A 17,777-nucleotide genomic window follows, 5' to 3' on the forward strand; every position below is an offset into this window, starting at 1 on the left:
AGTTTGCTGGATGAGGAGTCATTTCAACTCTCATGAATACATGGGAATTGGTCTGCTGTGTTATGGTCATGACATCAGCCTCTGACGACAGGGCTTCAGGAACTTATTATGAATGTTCCCGTGTGGAATACCAATTGATTTCTAAGCTTGGTTCTATGTTTTTTTTATTTTGCTTTCTTCACCCTAATTATTTAATAGGAGCCATACTTGTTCTTTACGAAGGTGGAATTGTTGAGAGAAGAGGAGTGGTAGGAGCCAGCAGATCAACCTATTTGACAATTGTAGGTTGGGAGAGCCTGAAAGTACCCATGAGACCATGGACTGAGCCTTTCGAGATTGTTGGGGTGTTTTATAGAGTTATGGAATGTAGCCAAAGTTAATTTCAACAGCAACTAGTCTTCAGATCTGAATGTTGATTGTAGATTAAATTTAAAATGCTGCTCAGAGCAATGGTCTCCGTGAAGCTGCAGACTGGGGTTAAGTACAGACCAGGAAACCCCCCATTGACCTGAGGTGTCTGAATATACATGAATGTAGTTTCAACTCAGCGGAGATTAACATTCATTTTGGCTGTCTGGAGTGAGTGTTCATGTCAAGATCCAGGTCTTTGAAAACTAAATGTAATTCAAAGGAAGCATTGGGGATACATTGTAACTGTAGAATTGTCCTGCTGTTACCTTTGATCTTTAGCATAGCAAAATGTGATATATTGTTGGGTCAGGGAGCTCCTTCCTAGAGTGTCTCCAGTATGAAACCTGCTTTTTATGATGAATAAAGACTTCCATATCGCAGTTTCAATGTCTCTCTGGTGATAACGTTCACAGTCACAACAGAGATAACTAAAAGCCACTGCATTCAGCAATGCCCCTTTAACCATATAACCATATAACAATTACAGCACGGAAACAGGCCATCTTGGCCCTTCTAGTCCCTGCTGAACTCTTACACTCACCTAGTCCCACTGACCTGCACTCAGCCCATAACCCTCCATTCCTTTCCTGTCCATATATCCATCCAATTTAACTTTAAACGACAACATCGAACCTGCCTCAACCACTTCTGCTGGAAGCTCATTCCACACAGCTACTACTCTCTGAGTAAAGAAGTTCCCCCTCATGTTACCCCTGAACTTTTGCCCTTTAACTCTCTACTCATGTCCTCTTGTTTGAATCTCCCCCATTCTCAATGGAAAAAGCCTATCCATGTCAACTCTATCAATCCCTCTCATAATTTTAAACGTCTCTATCAAGTCCCCCCTCAACCTTCTACGTTCCAAAGAATAAAGACCTAACTTGTTCAACCTTTCTCTGTAATTTAGGAGATGAAACCCAGGCAACATTTTAGTAAACCTCCTCTGTACTCTCAATTTTATTGACATCTTTCCTATAATTCGGTGACCAGAACTGTACACAATACTCCAAATTTGGCCTTACCAATGCCTTATTCAATTTCAACATTACATCCCAACTCCTATGCTCAATGCTCTGATGAATAAAGGCCAGCATATCAAAAGCTTTCTTCACCACCCTAACCACGTGAGATTCCACCTTCAGGGAACTATGCACTATTATTCCTAGATCCCTCTGTTCTACAGCATTCTTCAATGTCCTACCATTTACCATGTATGTCCTATTTTGATTAGTCCTACCAAAATGTAGCACCTCACATTTTTCAGCATTAAACTCCATCTGCCATCTTTCAGCCCACTCTTCTAACTGGACTAAATCTCTCTGCAAGCTTTGAAAACCTACTTCATCATCCACAACGCCATCTATCTTAGTATCATCTGCATGCTTACTAATCCAATTTACTACCCCATTATCCAGATCATTAATATATATGACAAACAACATTGGACCCAGTACAGATCCCTGAGGCACACCGCTACACACCCTCCTCCAATCTGACACACAGTTGTCCACCACTACTCTCTGGCATCTCCCATCTAGCCACTGCTGAATCCATTTTACTACTTCGATATTAATGACTAACGATTGAATCTTCCTAACTAACCTTCCGTGTGGAACCTTGTCAAAGGCCTTACTGAAGTCCATATAGACAACATCCACCGCTTTACCCTCGTCAACTTTCTTAGTAACCTCATGAAAAAATTCAATAAGATTTGTCAAACATGACCTTCCATGCACAAATCCATGTTTAATCAGACCTTGTCTATCCAGATAATTATATATACCATCTCTAAGAATACTTTCCATCAATTTACCCACCACTGATGTCAAACTCACAGGCCGCTAATTGCTAGGTTTACTCTTAGAACCCTTTTTAAACAATGGAACCACATGAGCAATGCGCCAATCCTCCGGCACCTTCCCCGTTTCTAATGACGTTTGAAATATTTCTGTCAGAGTCCCTGCTATTTCCACACTAACTTCCCTCAAGGTCCTTGGGAATATCTTGTCCGGACCCGGAGACTTATCCACTTTTATATTCCTTAAAAGCGCCAGTACTTCCTCTTCTTTAATCGTCATAGTTTCCATAACTACCCTTCTTGTTTCCTTTACCTTACACAATTCAATATCCTTCTCCTTAGTGAATACCAAAGAAAAGAAATTGTTCAAAATCTCCCCCATCTCTTTTGGCTCTGCACATAGCCATCCACTCTGATTCTCTAATTGACCAATTTTATCCTTCACTATCTTTTTGCCACTAACATAACTGTAGGAACCCTTTGGATTTATTTTCACCTTACTTGCCAAAGCAGCCTCGTATCTTCTTTTAGCTTTTCTAATTTCTTTCTTAAGATTCTTTTTACATTCTTTATATTCCTTGAGCACCTCATTAACTCCAAGCTGCCTATATTTATTGAAGATCCCTCTCTTTTTCTGAACCAAGTTTCCAATATCCCTTGAAAACCATGGCTCTCTCAAACTTTTAACCTTTCCTTTCAACCTAACAGGAACATAAAGATCCTGTACCCTCAAAATTTCACCTTTAAATGACCTCTATTTTTTTATTACATCCTTCCCATAAAACAAATTGTCCCAATCCACTCCTTCTAAATCCTTTCGCATCTCCTCAAAGTAAGCCTTTCTCCAATCTAAAATCTCAATTCTAGTTCCAGTCCTATCCTTCTCCATAATTACACTGAAACTAATGGTATTGTGATCACTGGTCCTGAAGTGCTCCCCAACACATACCTCCGTCACCTGCCCTATCTCATTCCCTAACAGGAGATCCAACACTGCCCCTTCTCTAGTTGGTAACTCTACGTATTGCTCCAAAAAACTACCTTGCACACATTTGACAAACTCCAAACCATCCAGCCCTTTTACAGAATGGGCTTCCCAGTCTATGTGTGGAAAATTAAAATCTCCCACAATCACAACCTTGTGCTTACTACAAATATCTGCCAACTCCTTACAAATTTGCTCCTCCAGTTCTCGGTACCCTTTAGGTGGTCTATAATACACCCCTATAAGCATCACGACACCTTTCCTATTCCTCAATTCCACCCAAATAGCCTCCCTAGACGAGTCCACTAATCTTTACCTGGAAGTCTACTGCTGATCACCACAACCTCTTACAACAGGGCCTGCTAAAATTTGTTATGGAACAGGAAGTGAAGCATCCCAGGTTAATAGACATTTACGCTCATATTTGAAATCATAAGGAAGGTGCATGAGCAACTCTACTTTTTTCAGAATGTTAAGGAGGTTTGGCATGTTACCAAATACTCGAACAAGCTCCTACAGATGTGCAGTTGGAAGTATGCATCATGTTCTGGTACCACAATTCAAAAGAACAGGAACGTAAGAAGCTGCAGCGAGTAGTGGACACAAGAGATTCTGCAGATGCTGGAAATACAGAGAAACACACACAAAAATCTGAGACATGATTTCCAGTGGCCAAGCATTTTAATCCCATTCCCCACTCCTGTTCTGACATGTCAGTTTATGGCCTCCTCCACTGCCATAATGAGGCCACTCTCAGGTTGGAGGAGGCAACCTCCAACCAGATGGCATGAACATTGATTTCTCTAGTTTCCAGTAATTTTTTCCCCTCCCCTTCCCTCTTCTTCGAATACCCACTCTGGCTTCCTTCTTACCTATCTCCTCCTCCCCTGGTGTCACTCTTCCTTCCCTTTCTGCCATGGTTCACTCTCCTCTCCTATCAGATTCTTTCTTCTCTAATCCTTTACCCTTTCCACCTATCACTCCCAGCTTCTCACTTCAGCCCACCCTCTCCCATCCACCTGGCTTCACCTTCAATCTTCTAGCTTGTATCCTTCCCTGCCCCCTACCTTCTTATTCTGGTTTCTTACCCCTTCCTTTACAGTCATAAAGAAGGGTCTCGGCCTGAAATGACTGTTTATTCCTTTCCATTGATGCTTCCTGACCTGCTGAGATCCTGCAGTGTTTTGTGAGAGTAGCTGACTTAGTCCAATACATCCAACTCACTGTTGGTAGTTTCTACAGGGGGCACTGGCTCAAGAAGGCAACATCTATCATCAAAGATCCCAATCATCTGGGCCATGCCATCTTCTTGGACAACCATTGGGCAGGAGGTACAGAAGCCTGAAATCCCACATCACCAGATTCAAAAACAACTCCTTCCCTTCAAGCCTTTAGTTCTTGAACCAACCAGAAAAATTCTAATCACTACCTCTGTATATCAACCCATGACCACTTTCCAATACAATGGACTTTATTTGTTTTGGTGTTGTTTGTATTTTCTTCTATAGTTTTGCTTATGTTTTGATTATGTTTTTCTTCCGAATGCTGTGTCTCTAATGTGCTCGTGATGTTGCTACAAGTAAGCTTTTCATTGCACCCCTACATACATGTGCATATACCAATAAACTTCACTTTGACTTTCCAGCTGTTCCAATGACTATACTGTTCATGGGCTGGGGTTTGGTAAGGACCCAGCCAATCTTCCTCAGAAGCTCTGGTTAGTCAGTGGCCATCTACTCGACCATGCCAGAAGGCTTTCCATAAGTTGTTTATTGAGTCTTGGAATATCTTTCAGTTTTTGTCTGTCCCCATGATGACCAGCTGTGAGCAATGCCCATGCTGACATTTTTGCTCATCTACACTAATTCCATCTCCCTGCATTAGGAGCATGTCCTACTAATCTGGGAAATTCAAGCATTTGCGAAAAAGAAAGTGCAGAATCCTGCTCTCACTGAGTAGTGGGGCTCTGTCACAACACCATTTCGGCAATGGGCTACAAACTCTGAGACCTTCCACTACCTGTGGTGATTCAGGAGTTCAGGGCAAGAGTTGCACTCCACAGGGAGAGCCCGAAGTTGTGGATGCATAGAAACATAGAAACATAGAAAATAGGTGCAGGAGTAGGCCATTCGGCCCTTCGAGCCTGCACCGCTATTTATTATGATCATGGCTGATCATCCAACTCAGAACCCCGCCCCAGCCTTCCCTCCATACCCCCTGAGCCCTGTAGCCACAAGGGCCATATCTAACTCCCTCTTAAACATAGCCAATGAACTGGCCTCAACAGTTTCCTGTGGCAGAGAATTACACAGATTCACCACTCTCTGTGTGAAGAAGTTTTTCCTAATCTCGGTCCTAAAAGGCTTCCCCTCTATCCTCAAACTGTGACCTCTCGTTCTGGACTTCCCCAACATCGGAAACAATCTTCCTGCATCCAGCCTGTCCAATCCCTTTAGGATCTTATACGTTTCAATCAACATGCTGGAGAATCTGGCTGATCTTTGCCATCACTGCCTTTAGAAGTCTTTACCTTTAAAGAGATTGCTGCCCAAAAAGGTGATGTTAGCATCTGGAAGATTCTGGGGTGAGTGGCCTTTTTATCTCTTATTTCTTATCTTCAGTTATTGAGGGAGATGTGAAAAGCCTTTCTATCTCTGTAGAAAAAGGGAACTTGCACAGTTGTTTCATAGTTAAACAATTTATCACTTCATCTATATTAAAAACACAAGGTCACAAATGTACTAGAGTTCAATGTGGCAACTGCGTGGCAACTTATCCTGTTCACTCTCCACATGTGAAAGAAATCGATAAGATTTATGATAGTTTAAGAAGAATGGAAGTAATTTTGAGGCATGTTGAAACTTTGTGGGTGTCTTTTTCATCGATGGTAGCAATGAAAAAGAAGAACAGTTTGTAGAATTTTACAGTTTTCAAACTTACAGGATGTGGCAATATTCAGTCACATGTCACTGTCATCAGAAAATGTCTGCTTTGGAGTAATCTCAAATCAGTTTGCTTTTACAGGGTCCAACTGTGTCATTACTCACTGAAGATGGACAGTAGAACGCTTTTCACTGATGGCTTCAAGAAGTTAACAAGCTACATAGACTCTGCACATTGCAATATCCCTCCAGGAGGGTCGCGTAACAACAGAGAAGCCAAAAGATTAACATGACCATGAAGGAAACATAGGAATAGAGAAAAAAAAAGGGCTGGATGGACTATTCATCCCACATTTCTACATGAATTGCAGACTATTTAGAAATGGACTGCAGAGAAATTTCTTGACTCAGAGGGCGTGGGATCTTTGGAATTCTCTCCCCCTGTCATCTTAAATACCTTAACCCAAATTGTGAACTGTGAGACTGTGGTCCCTGGTTCTAGACTCCCAGCCAAAGGGCAAATCTTCCTCACATCCTGTTTGTCTAGGCCTGTCAGAAAATTGAATGCTCCAGTGCGATTCCCTCCCATTCTTTGAAACTCTATTACATGTAAACCTGGTTGATCCAATCTCCCCTTATGTTGTATTCCCATGTTCCAGAATCAGTGAGGTTGACCTCTGACCCCCTTCCCCTTCTATCTTAGATAAGAAGACCACAGCTGTACAAAGTGCTTCAGGTTTGGTTTTTACCGAGGTCATCTATCATTAGAGTGGGACATACTTGCTCTGCTCTAACCCCCTTGTGTTTGAAGCCCTTGATAAAACATAATGCTGACTCGGACTGTATTTCTTTTCTCTCTCTCTCTCAACTTGCACTAATGTGGTTTTTTGTTAACTTTGTCATGCAAGTTATGTATAATTGATGCCCCTGACAATAAACTTGAACTTGAACACATCATTTTCCTGCTGCTTCTGCTTGTTTGTCTTTAGTGGTTTTGTGTTTTCCATCCTGTTGAAGAACGTCGTCTGTGCTGCCCATGACAAAAAGACACCATGCATTTTGCATTTTGCAGCACTGCATGGCATAGCCACATTCACTGACAGGAATACCACCAGCTTCACTCATTTTTGAAATATCTATGTGTTTGCATCTTCCAGAGGTGCTTTGTGGGATAGATAATTAACTCCTGTATTGTATCTGCTTCAGTGTGACAAAGCCAAGAAAAGTAGCATAAAAGCAAATGCAGAGAAACTTATAAGGTTCATGTCTCTGGTTTGGGACCAGCCGAGCATTGGACTGGAAGTTCCTTCAAAGGACCTTGAGAATGGCCGAGAAGATCATAGGGGTCTCACTACCATCCATCGGGGACATTTATCAGGAAAATTGTATACGCAGGGCCCTTAGTATTATCAAGGATCCCACCCCCCCATCCAACAACCTCTTTAACTTTCTACCATCAGGCAGGAGACTCTGATGCATAAAAACAAGAACAATCAGAATGGGAAACAATTTCTTCCCTCGGGCCACAAGGCTTCTGAACTCACTGCCGCATTGCATTAGAAGTATCACTGGATAATTTGTACAGTACCCAACAATATTTAATTTATGCACTTTACTTTGTTTACTTATGTGTAATTCACTTGTAGATTTAATTCTTATTTTCCCAAGTTATTCTGTGTTATGTGCACTACTGTGCTTTATACCCTGGTCTGGAGAAATGGTGTCTCATTTGGCAGAATACATATATATAAACCTGACTTGACATTACAGCTTTCTTGTGAACTAAGATAATTTTGAGACAAGCAAGCGGATTTTGTTTAAGATGTAGCCGGTTAAAGTGACTGCCACGCAGATATCTGTGATCACGGTTATAGAGCCAGAGAGCTATTCAGCATTGAAAACAGGCCATATTGGTTCAACTCTTCCATGCCAACTACGATGCTTATCTAAGCTATTTCCATTGGCCTCTGTTTAGCCAATATCCGTCGTATCCATGTTCCTGTCCCAATGGATTTTAAGTGTCATAATTGCACCTATCTCTACTAGTTCCTCAGGCAGCTCATTCCATAGGCCCACCGTCTACTGTGTGTAAAGGTTGCTCCTTTAGCCCTTTTACAATCTTTCTCCTCTTACTTGAAACCTACCTTCTACTCACTTGGGTAAAAACTGCGGCTATTCACCTTATCTATGCTATCCATGAATATATAAACTTTTATAAAATGACTCCTCAGCCTCCTATGCTCCATGGAAAAACATCCCACCCAATCCAACCTCTCCTTGTAACTCAAGCCCCCCGGATCAAGTAACATCCTTGTAAATCAGTTTAGCACGCTTTCTAGTTTTATGACTTCTTACCTATAGCAAAACAACCAGAACTGTTAATAGTAATCCAAATGTGACATTAACAATGTCTTATACAGCTTGCAAAGTATTACATTAAAGTTATCACCCTTCAGTGCTCAAAATACCATCTGCTGTTACTGAATTCAAAAGGAATAACTCAAGATCAGAGATTAAAGTGAACAATCCCAGTTGACAAAAATTACAACTTTTATATCCAGAAATCACTAAATAGTGAAAATGGAAACCTTCCTTATATCTTAGTAATGAAGTAACACCAAGAAAAGTTGGAAGTTTCTTGTAAGTAATATTGGGAGGAATCTAGTGCAGCTACATGCAATCGTTTTTTTGAGCATTTCCTCTGAAGGTCTGTGTTTTGTTCTGAGCATTCCCAGTGTGTTGTAGCAATGACAAAATCTACCATTGTTTACATCATATTTAGCAGTCAGATTGTATAATCAGTCATAGATACAAGAGCCAAACTATCATAGTTTGTAAATATTATTCTGCAGCCATAGGGCTAACAGTTGGAGCTAGTTTCTCCAAATGGGAAACGTAATCAACCCTATATATACTGTGGTTAATTTTGGAGAAGGAAGTGAAAAGAAGATAGCTACATCAGCAGTGTCAATCTTACTTGACCCCAGTGAAAGCCGTGGTTGCTAAAAGGACAAGCAAAAGAATATTAGAACTGATGTTCCTGTTTACCAGAACTTTGAATGAATGAGCTCAGAATTTTAAGGGCCCTGGCCAAAGGTACTTCAGCAAAATATTCTGGAAAGAGAAGAGACTGTAGATGCTGGAAATCTGGAGTGATACACAAGCAGGCAGGAAATGGACAGTTTTTTTTGGGTCAAGAACCTTCATCGAGACAGATAAAAGATCCTAATGAAGGGTCTAGACCTGAAACGTCTCCATAGATGCTGGTTGACCTATTCAAATCAAGTCAAATCAAGTCAAGTCACTTTTTATTGTCATTTTGACCATAACTGCTGGTACAGTACACAGTAAAAATGAGACAACGTTTTTCAAGACCATGGTGCTACATGAAACAATACAGAAACTACACTGAACTACGTAAAAACAACACAAAAACTACACTAGACCTACCCAGGACAGCATAAAGTGCACAAAACAGTGCAGGCATTCCAATAAATAATAAACAAGATAATAGGCACAGTAGAGGGCAGTAGGTTGGTGTCAGTCCAGGCTTTGGGTATTGAGGAGTCTGATGGCTTGGGGGGAGAAACTGTTACATTGAGTTCCTCCTGCACCTTTGTGTGTTGTATCAGCCAACATTAGAATAAAAACATGTAAAGGAAGAAAACACAAACAAGAGAAAATCTGCAGATGCTGGAAATGCAAACAACACACACAAAATGCTGAAGGAACTCAGCAGGCCAGGAAGCATCTATGGAAATAAGTTGACGTTTTGGGCTGAGACCCTTCAGCAGGTACAAGCTGGTGGAGGGTCTTGCCCTGAAACGTCAACTGCAATTTTTTCCATAGATGCTGCCTGGCCTGCTGAATTTCTCTAGCATTTTGTGTGTTGCTTGTAAAAGAAGAACTAGCTAAGACAACAGTAATGACAATCCAGGACGAAGCATCATAGAAGGAGGACCCTGAGTTTCAGATTCAGTTAAAAATATCAGAGTGCATCTGGATGGTTCTTCTCATACTCATACACTCTCATATACAAGACTCATAATGAGTCTTGTGATCTATTAAGGTAAGCTAGAACAGCAAATTAAATGTGAAACTATTAAGGATTAATTGAATGATGGCTTGTTTCAAGTGATTGAAGTGCTACTAAAGACTGAGTTGTATTAGACACTAGTTGGGTCCAGAAGTTGAGTGAAGAAGGGTTGACAAAGATTGATATTTCTGGAAATGTAGATGAATTAAACAGTCAGGTGACTTCAGCAATTATCATGGCAGCAGAAGGATCTATACCTAGGAGTAAAAATAGGATGAATAGAAAACTGGTACCATGGTGGACAGAGGAATGTTGTCAGGCTGTAAAAAACAGAAATAGAGCATTCAGGCTAGTTAAAAGAACCCATAATATGCAGCATTTGGTTCAATATAAGAAAGCACAGGCAGTGGTGAGAAGAACTATACGTCAAGCTAAAAGGGCAAGTTGGAGGAGTTTTTGCGACAAGGTAGGAAGAACAACACCTGTGGGAGAGATATGGGGAATGATTAAGAGGATGGGAGGAGAGAGAAGGGAATGGGAATATCCAGTAATGATATCTGAGGAGGAAACTGCAGTCTCCAGTAGGGATAAGGCTGAGGTCATGGCCAAGTCATTTGTACTGATACACAGTTCAGAAAATTTGTCTGAAGAAGGGAGAAGAAGAAGGGAAAGAATAATGAGCCAACACCCAGGTGTGTTAAGCAGGAGGGAAGGAACAGATGATATAATTGATGATCCATTTACATTAGCAGAAATGGTGAGAGCAATAAAGAGATCGAGACCAACCTCCCCAGGGAAAGATCTGATATGCTCTGTGATGCTAAAAAATCTAGGAGAAGGAGTGCTCTTGAAGTTGCTGCATTTTATAACAGAGTGTGGGAGGAGGGAAGATTACCAAGTGCATGGAAAGAAGCAGTAGTAATTCCAATAAGGAAGCCTGGCAAGGATCTGTCAAAATCCACTAGCTACAGACCAATTGCATTAACATCCAGTATATGTAAGATAATGGAAAAGATGATAACAGAAAGGTTATCATATGAGCTTGAGAAAAGGGGATTGCTGGCAAGTTATCAGAGTGGTTTTAGAAAGGGAAGGAATTCCATGGACTCAGTGATTATGTTAGAGACTGAAATAAGGAAGGCCCAGGCAAATAGAGAGTCAGTAGTGGCAGTGTTATTTGACATTGAAAAAGCCTATGATATGATGTGGAAGGAAGGATTATTAATTAAACTGCACAAGATGGGGGTTGGTGGGAGAGTTTTTAATTGGATTAAAGATTTTTTGTTTGGTAGAAAAATTCAAGTTCGGATTGGATCAGAATTATCAAACCAGTACATAATGGAAAATGGCACACCTCAGGGTAGTGTGATTAGCCCGTTACTTTTCAACATTATGATCAATGATGTCTTCACAAAGGTACCAGTGGATATAGGTAGGTCACTGTTTGTGGATGATGGGGCCTTGTGGAAAAGACGCAGGAACATGGACCATATAATCAGGAAACTACAAGAAGCAATTGATGAAGTAGTGGAGTGGGGTTATGATTGGGGATGTAGATTTTCAGTAGATAAAACTCAAACTGTATTTTTTACCAGGAAAAGGGTTGAGGTAGGGAAGAAGTTAAGGATGTATGAGGTTGAATTAGAAAGGGTTGCATCATTTAAATTTCTGAGAGTTATATTTGATTCACGATTAACATGGGCAGACCATATCAGGAAAGTTGAGGAGAAATGTAAAAAAGTAATAAATGTGATGAGATGTTTGACTGGCAGGGAATGGGGAGCAAGTTGTTCAGCTTTGAAGAGAATGTATGTGGCTTTAGTAAGATCTGTATTGGATTATGGAAATGTATATGGATCAGCAGCTAGGTCTCTTATAAGGAAACTGGATGTGATTCAGGCTCAGGCCTTGAGAGTGTGCAGTGGGGCTTTTAAAACGTCACCAGTGTCAGCCCTACAGGTAGAAATGGGAATAATGCCTTTGGAACTATGAAGGATGCAACTGATGGCAAACTACTGGGCTAACTTGCAGGGGCACAATGATTCTCACCCTACTAAAGGAGTGTTGCAGGAGTGCTGGGAAAATGGGAGGTTTCAGAGGGATACCTTTAGTCGGGTAGGGAATGATATCGCGAAAGAATGTGGAGTATTTGATCTGAGGATAAGTCCTTCAGTAGTTTATGCGGTTGTAGTTCCATGGAAGCTTGTATGGCCTGACATAGACTGGCATTTGTTAGAGGTAAAAAGGAAAGAAAGATATAAAACAGATTTGGTAAATGCATTTAACTGTCATGTGATGGAAAAGTATAGTGATTATACTCACATTTATACGGATGGTGCGAAGGAACCTGAAACAGGAGTGATAGGGTTTGGGGTGGTAATACCAGCAAAAGAAATTGGAATCAGCAGAAGAACATCTAATAAGTTAGGGGTGTTTACAGTGGAGATGCTGGCAGTGTTGGTTGCGTTGCAATGGGTGCAGAAAGCCAGACAAGCCAAAGCATTGATATGTTCAGATTCATCCTCAGTTCTAGCAAGTTTAAGGTCTTTTCACACAAACAGTCGGCAAGATGTACTTTATGAAGTCCTTCAGTTAGTTACAAGAATTGCAAATCAGGGAGGTCAGGTAAAATTTCTATGGATTCCAGCACATGTAGGGGTGAAGGGGAATGAGAGGGTGGATGAGTTGGCAAAGAGGGCGTTAAAGAAAGAAAATGTGGAAATGCACATTAGTATCAGTAAAGCAGAGGTTAAGTGTGTAATCTGGGAAAAAGTCAACCGAATGTGGCAAGAAAGATGGGACAGGGAGGGGAAAGGGAGGCATTTATATCAAATACAAAAGAGTGTTGCAGTTACTAGGGTAGGTAATGGAAACAGAAGAGAGGAAATTGTGTGGACTAGGTTAAGGCTGGGGCATTGTGCATTAAACAAAACATTGAAAATGATAGGGAAACACCAGACAGGATTGTGTGAGGAATGTCAGGAAGAGGAGTCAGTAGAACATGTAGTTTTGTGTTGCAGGAAGTATGGGATACAGAGAGAGATGATGAGAAATAAATTAAGGGAGTTGGGGATGCAGGAATTCACATTAAAAGGGTTGCTGGGCATGGGTGAGAGAGCACAAGTCCAGGTATTTTTAGCGTTTTTAAGGGGTACAGGGGTTTTTTATAGAATATGATGAATAAACAGGAATAGGATACTAGGATGGTCAAAGATGGGAGGGTGAAGTGTGTGTGTGTGTGTGTGTGTGTGCGCGCGCGCGTGCGCGCGATTGGGTGAAGGGATTTAGAATGTATGTCTAGTGCACATTCTGGAGCAGAGGGTGGCAGTAATGCACCATTAAGCTGGATGCCAACCGCCGTATAACAAGATACAGGCAGACAGACACTAGTTGGGAAGCTGGTTGGGGCTGCAAAGGACTAAGCCTTCTGTTGTGAGTTTTCTCTCAGGTAAGAGGTGGGGTAGAGATGGCAGGAAGTGACAGAGGAGACAGAGGTAGTGGACGGGAGATTATATTGGGTGATGGGATTTGTATGGAGGAAGGCAAATGGCAGGTTTCTGGGAAATGGAAAGATAAGTGGCCAATTGAGGATTTAGTGGCTTATCATCCAGTGAAAATGGCAGTAGACAGGATTTAAATAAACAAAGGAAGGAACTGTTTAAGGTTTTGTTGGGTTTTGAATGTGGACCTGTTTCTGAAAGGCTAACTAAAGATTTGTAAAAAAAAAATTAGGGTGTATTGTGGGTATAAAACTCTTAAGTGATGGGGCATTCTTAGCATTTTGCAAATATAGTAAGCAATGTGAAAATGCTTTGGTATTAATAAGGAAAGAAAGTAACACCAAGGAATAATACTGAATGACAGTGGCTCTGGAAAGCCTTTAGATGCATCCATGGACCAAGTTAAAAATAATTTAGTTGGGGGAAAAGTTGTGGATGCTAAACATTTAAAATGGTTTTGTGGTGGGGTGAGAACAGATAGCTTACTGGCGTTGATTAAATTTGATGGAAAAAATGTTGCTGGATATGATTAAGTTAGGATATATGAGTTATATAGTTTGAGTCTATGCGTTGCCCTCTCTGAGATGTTTTCAATGGCAGAAGTTTGACCATGTAGCAGCTGTGTTTAACGGCAAAAAGTGATGTGGAAGATGTGGTGGAGAGCATGATTATGGCAATTGTAGAGAAGGTGTTAGGCTAACTTACAGCAACTATGGAGAAGAACATTATTCTGCTTATGCAGGATGTCCTGTATATAAGAAAGACGTGGAAGAACAGCGTGGTTGTGTAGAATGGGCATAACATATGCAGAGGTTCTGCAGAAAGTACAGTGTCAATGGGACACTGGTTAAAATCTTGTCTAAGTTTTAAGATACAAAGTTATGTTGATGTAAGATGCAATCAGAAAATGAGCAATGGAGGAGAAGTAGCACTTTGGTCAAAAATGGGGTAGCACATAGAGCTTTAGGAATTGCGGCTGTTCGTGAGTCATTTGTGAATGAAATTTGGGGAAAGAATAGTAAAGTACAGATAGTAATTTTTTAGAACTCTCGTGAATGTTTATTACCTGAAATATTGAAAAGTGTGGATGGGAATAGGAAAAATAAGGTTATACGGTGTGGGGATTTTAATGGTCAGGTTGGGTTGTAGTGAATTGTGAACGGGGCTGTGGAGGAAGACTTTCTGGAAGAAAAGTGTTTGATGTGCTTCAGTGATGGAAGGAATACAAGGATAAATCCATTCAACATCACTATTTCTGCTATAGACCTCACGTTGGTATCTGAGGATATAGCATGTGGGTGTATAATGATACAACAGTGGGAGAGAATGTTTCATCATTATTGTACAATGGAAATTGATGTGTTTCAAAAGGAAGGTTCTCATATCCCCTGATGGAATTTTAAAAGTGAGAATTAAGATGTCCTTGATGATTTATGTGAAAGTAGATTTGCTGATCATTTGCTTTTGGAGGACATCGAGTTCAGTAATAATACTTTGTGCTCTGTGCTCAACTCAATAGCTAAGGAATCAATTCCCAGATCGCTGGGAGATAATAAAAGGAAAGCTGCTCCCTGGTGGATGGATGAATGTAAAAGAGATGTGAAGGAGTGGAGTAAAGCTTTTAGGAAAGTTAGACAGCTACTCCGATTCATCTTTCACACAATATAAATGGTTTCAAGCTATAGTTAGAAAAGTAATGCAGAACATGCTGTGATAGCATTGGAAAACAGATCTGGGTAGAGGAAGCTTCAAGTATGATACAGAAAATGGGGGGAGTTAGAAAGTATAAATGGTGGGGAGAAGATTACAGCTACTGATTTTGGAAAAGCAAAATTATTGGCAAAAACATATGTCAGTAAACATAGTTAGACCAATTTAAGCAAAGAATAGAGGACTTTTAGAAAAACATTTTTGGCAAGCAATCCTCAGATTGCTGAGAAAAAGAATATTTAGTTTCTGCTTGGATATTGAATTTAATATTGTCTGAACTTCAAAGCTATTAATAGTGCTGGTCAGACATCACCTGGGAAAGATGAAGTTTGTCATAATATGTTTACATGGATTCAAAACTTATGTTGGTTTTGAAATTCTTTAATACAATATAAGTTGAAGGGCGACTTCCTGCTTCCAGGAAATTAGCAATTATTATCCCTATATTGAAACCTGTTTGGGATCAATCAGATCCTTCCAGTTATTGGCATATTTTGCGAACTTCACACGGATGTAAGATAATAGAATGAATGGTTATAGCATGGATTTCTTATTTTGTGGAAAATTAGCTGTATACTAATCTAGATTTTGTAAAGACAAAATGACCATGGATTTAGTGTTAAGTTTGGAATCCGATAATCGTAAGGCCCAAGTTAATAATGAATCAGTGGTAGCAATTTTCTTTGATGTGGAGAGAGCTTTTGATATGTTATGGACACAAGGATTGTGTACAGGATGAGGCTGAGTACAGGGCTACGGTAGGAAACTTTGTCACATGGTATGAGCAGAATTATCTGCAGCTTAATGTGAAAAAGCCTAAGGAGCTGGTAGTAGACCTGAGGAGAGCTAAGGTACCGGTGATCCCTGTTTCCATCCAGGGGGTCAGTGTGGACATGGTGGAGGATTACAAATACCTGGGCATACGAATTGACAATAAACTGGACTGGCCAAAGAACACTGAGGCTGTCTACAAGAAGGGTCAGAGCCGTCTCTATTTCCTGAGGAGACTGAGGTCCTTTAACATCTGCCGGACGATGCTGAGGATGTTCTATGAGTCTGTGGTGGCCAGTGCTATCATGTTTGCTGTTGTGTGCTGGAGCAGCAGGCTGAGGGTAGCAGACACCAACAGAATCAACAAACTCATCCGTAAGGCCAGTGATGTTGTGAGGATGGAACTGGACTCTCTGACGGTGGTGTCTGAAAAGAGGATGCTGTCTAAGTTGCATGCCATCTTGGTCAATGTCTCCCATCCACCACATAATGTACTGGGTGGGCACAGGAGTACATTCAGCCAGAGGCTCATTCCACCGAGATGCAACACAGAGCGTCATAAGAAGTCATTCCCGCCTGTGGCCATCAAACTTTACAACTCCTCCCTTGGAGGGTCAGACATCCTGAGGCAATAGGCTGGTCTTGGACTTAATTTACATATTACTATTTAACTATTTATGGTTCTATTACTATTTATTATTTATGGAGCAACTGTAATGAAAACCAATTTCCCCCGGGATTAATAAAGTATGACCATGACTATAACTATGACTACTGCTGTTTAAACTGGAAAAGATGGGAATTGGTGGCAGGAAATTCAACTGGATTCAGGATTTCTTTATGTAATGGAAAGCTACAAGTTAGAGTGGGAACAGCGTTCTCTAAGGAATAAGAGATAGAGAATAGGTTTGTCACAGTCCCGATTGTTAATTCCCCATTTTCTCCTAATTCCCTTTGATGGCGGCACACTTGGATCTCATCAAGACCTGCAGCATGAAAACCCTGGCTTTGTATCCACTCGTTGCCAGATCATTGTTTTAGCCAGTGTGGTAATTAACGTTCCCGGCCGCTTAGGATTGTGTATTCTCTTTTTTAAATCTTTTTATTGAGTAAGTATACAAAAAAGGTAAACCATATAAACATTAATACAATGTTAAAGTATAATAAAATTCCAAAAGATAACAATACCAAAAAGAAAATACTACAAACAATGTAATTTAAGCATAAGAAACCAAGATAACATAATAGTATACTAGATTTTATATATATCAATGGAAAAAAAGAAAAAAAACCCCCCAAAAAAAACCCACCGTGCAACTAACTAAAAGCAAAGCAAAGCAATGGGCTAACTTGAAACCAAACAGAGTTAAACTTAAAATCACATCCTCAATCCCGACCTCCATTAAAACAGTAAAAAAAACAAGAAGGGTAAATATTACATTAAATGAAAATATCGAATAAAAGGTCCCCAAATCTGTTCAAATTTAAATGAAGAATCATAAAGGTTACTTCTAATTTTCTCCAGATTCAAACATAAAATCGTCTGAGAAAACCAAAAAAAGGTAGTTGGAGCATTAAGCTCTTTCCAATGTTGTAAAATACATCTTTTCGCCATTAAAGTAAGAAATGCAATCATTCTACGGGCTGAAGGGGAAAGATTACTAGAAATTTTAGGTAGTCCAAA

This window comes from Mobula hypostoma, chromosome 17 (assembly GCF_963921235.1).
Source record: "Mobula hypostoma chromosome 17, sMobHyp1.1, whole genome shotgun sequence".
In the NCBI taxonomy this organism is placed as follows: domain Eukaryota; kingdom Metazoa; phylum Chordata; class Chondrichthyes; order Myliobatiformes; family Myliobatidae; genus Mobula; species Mobula hypostoma.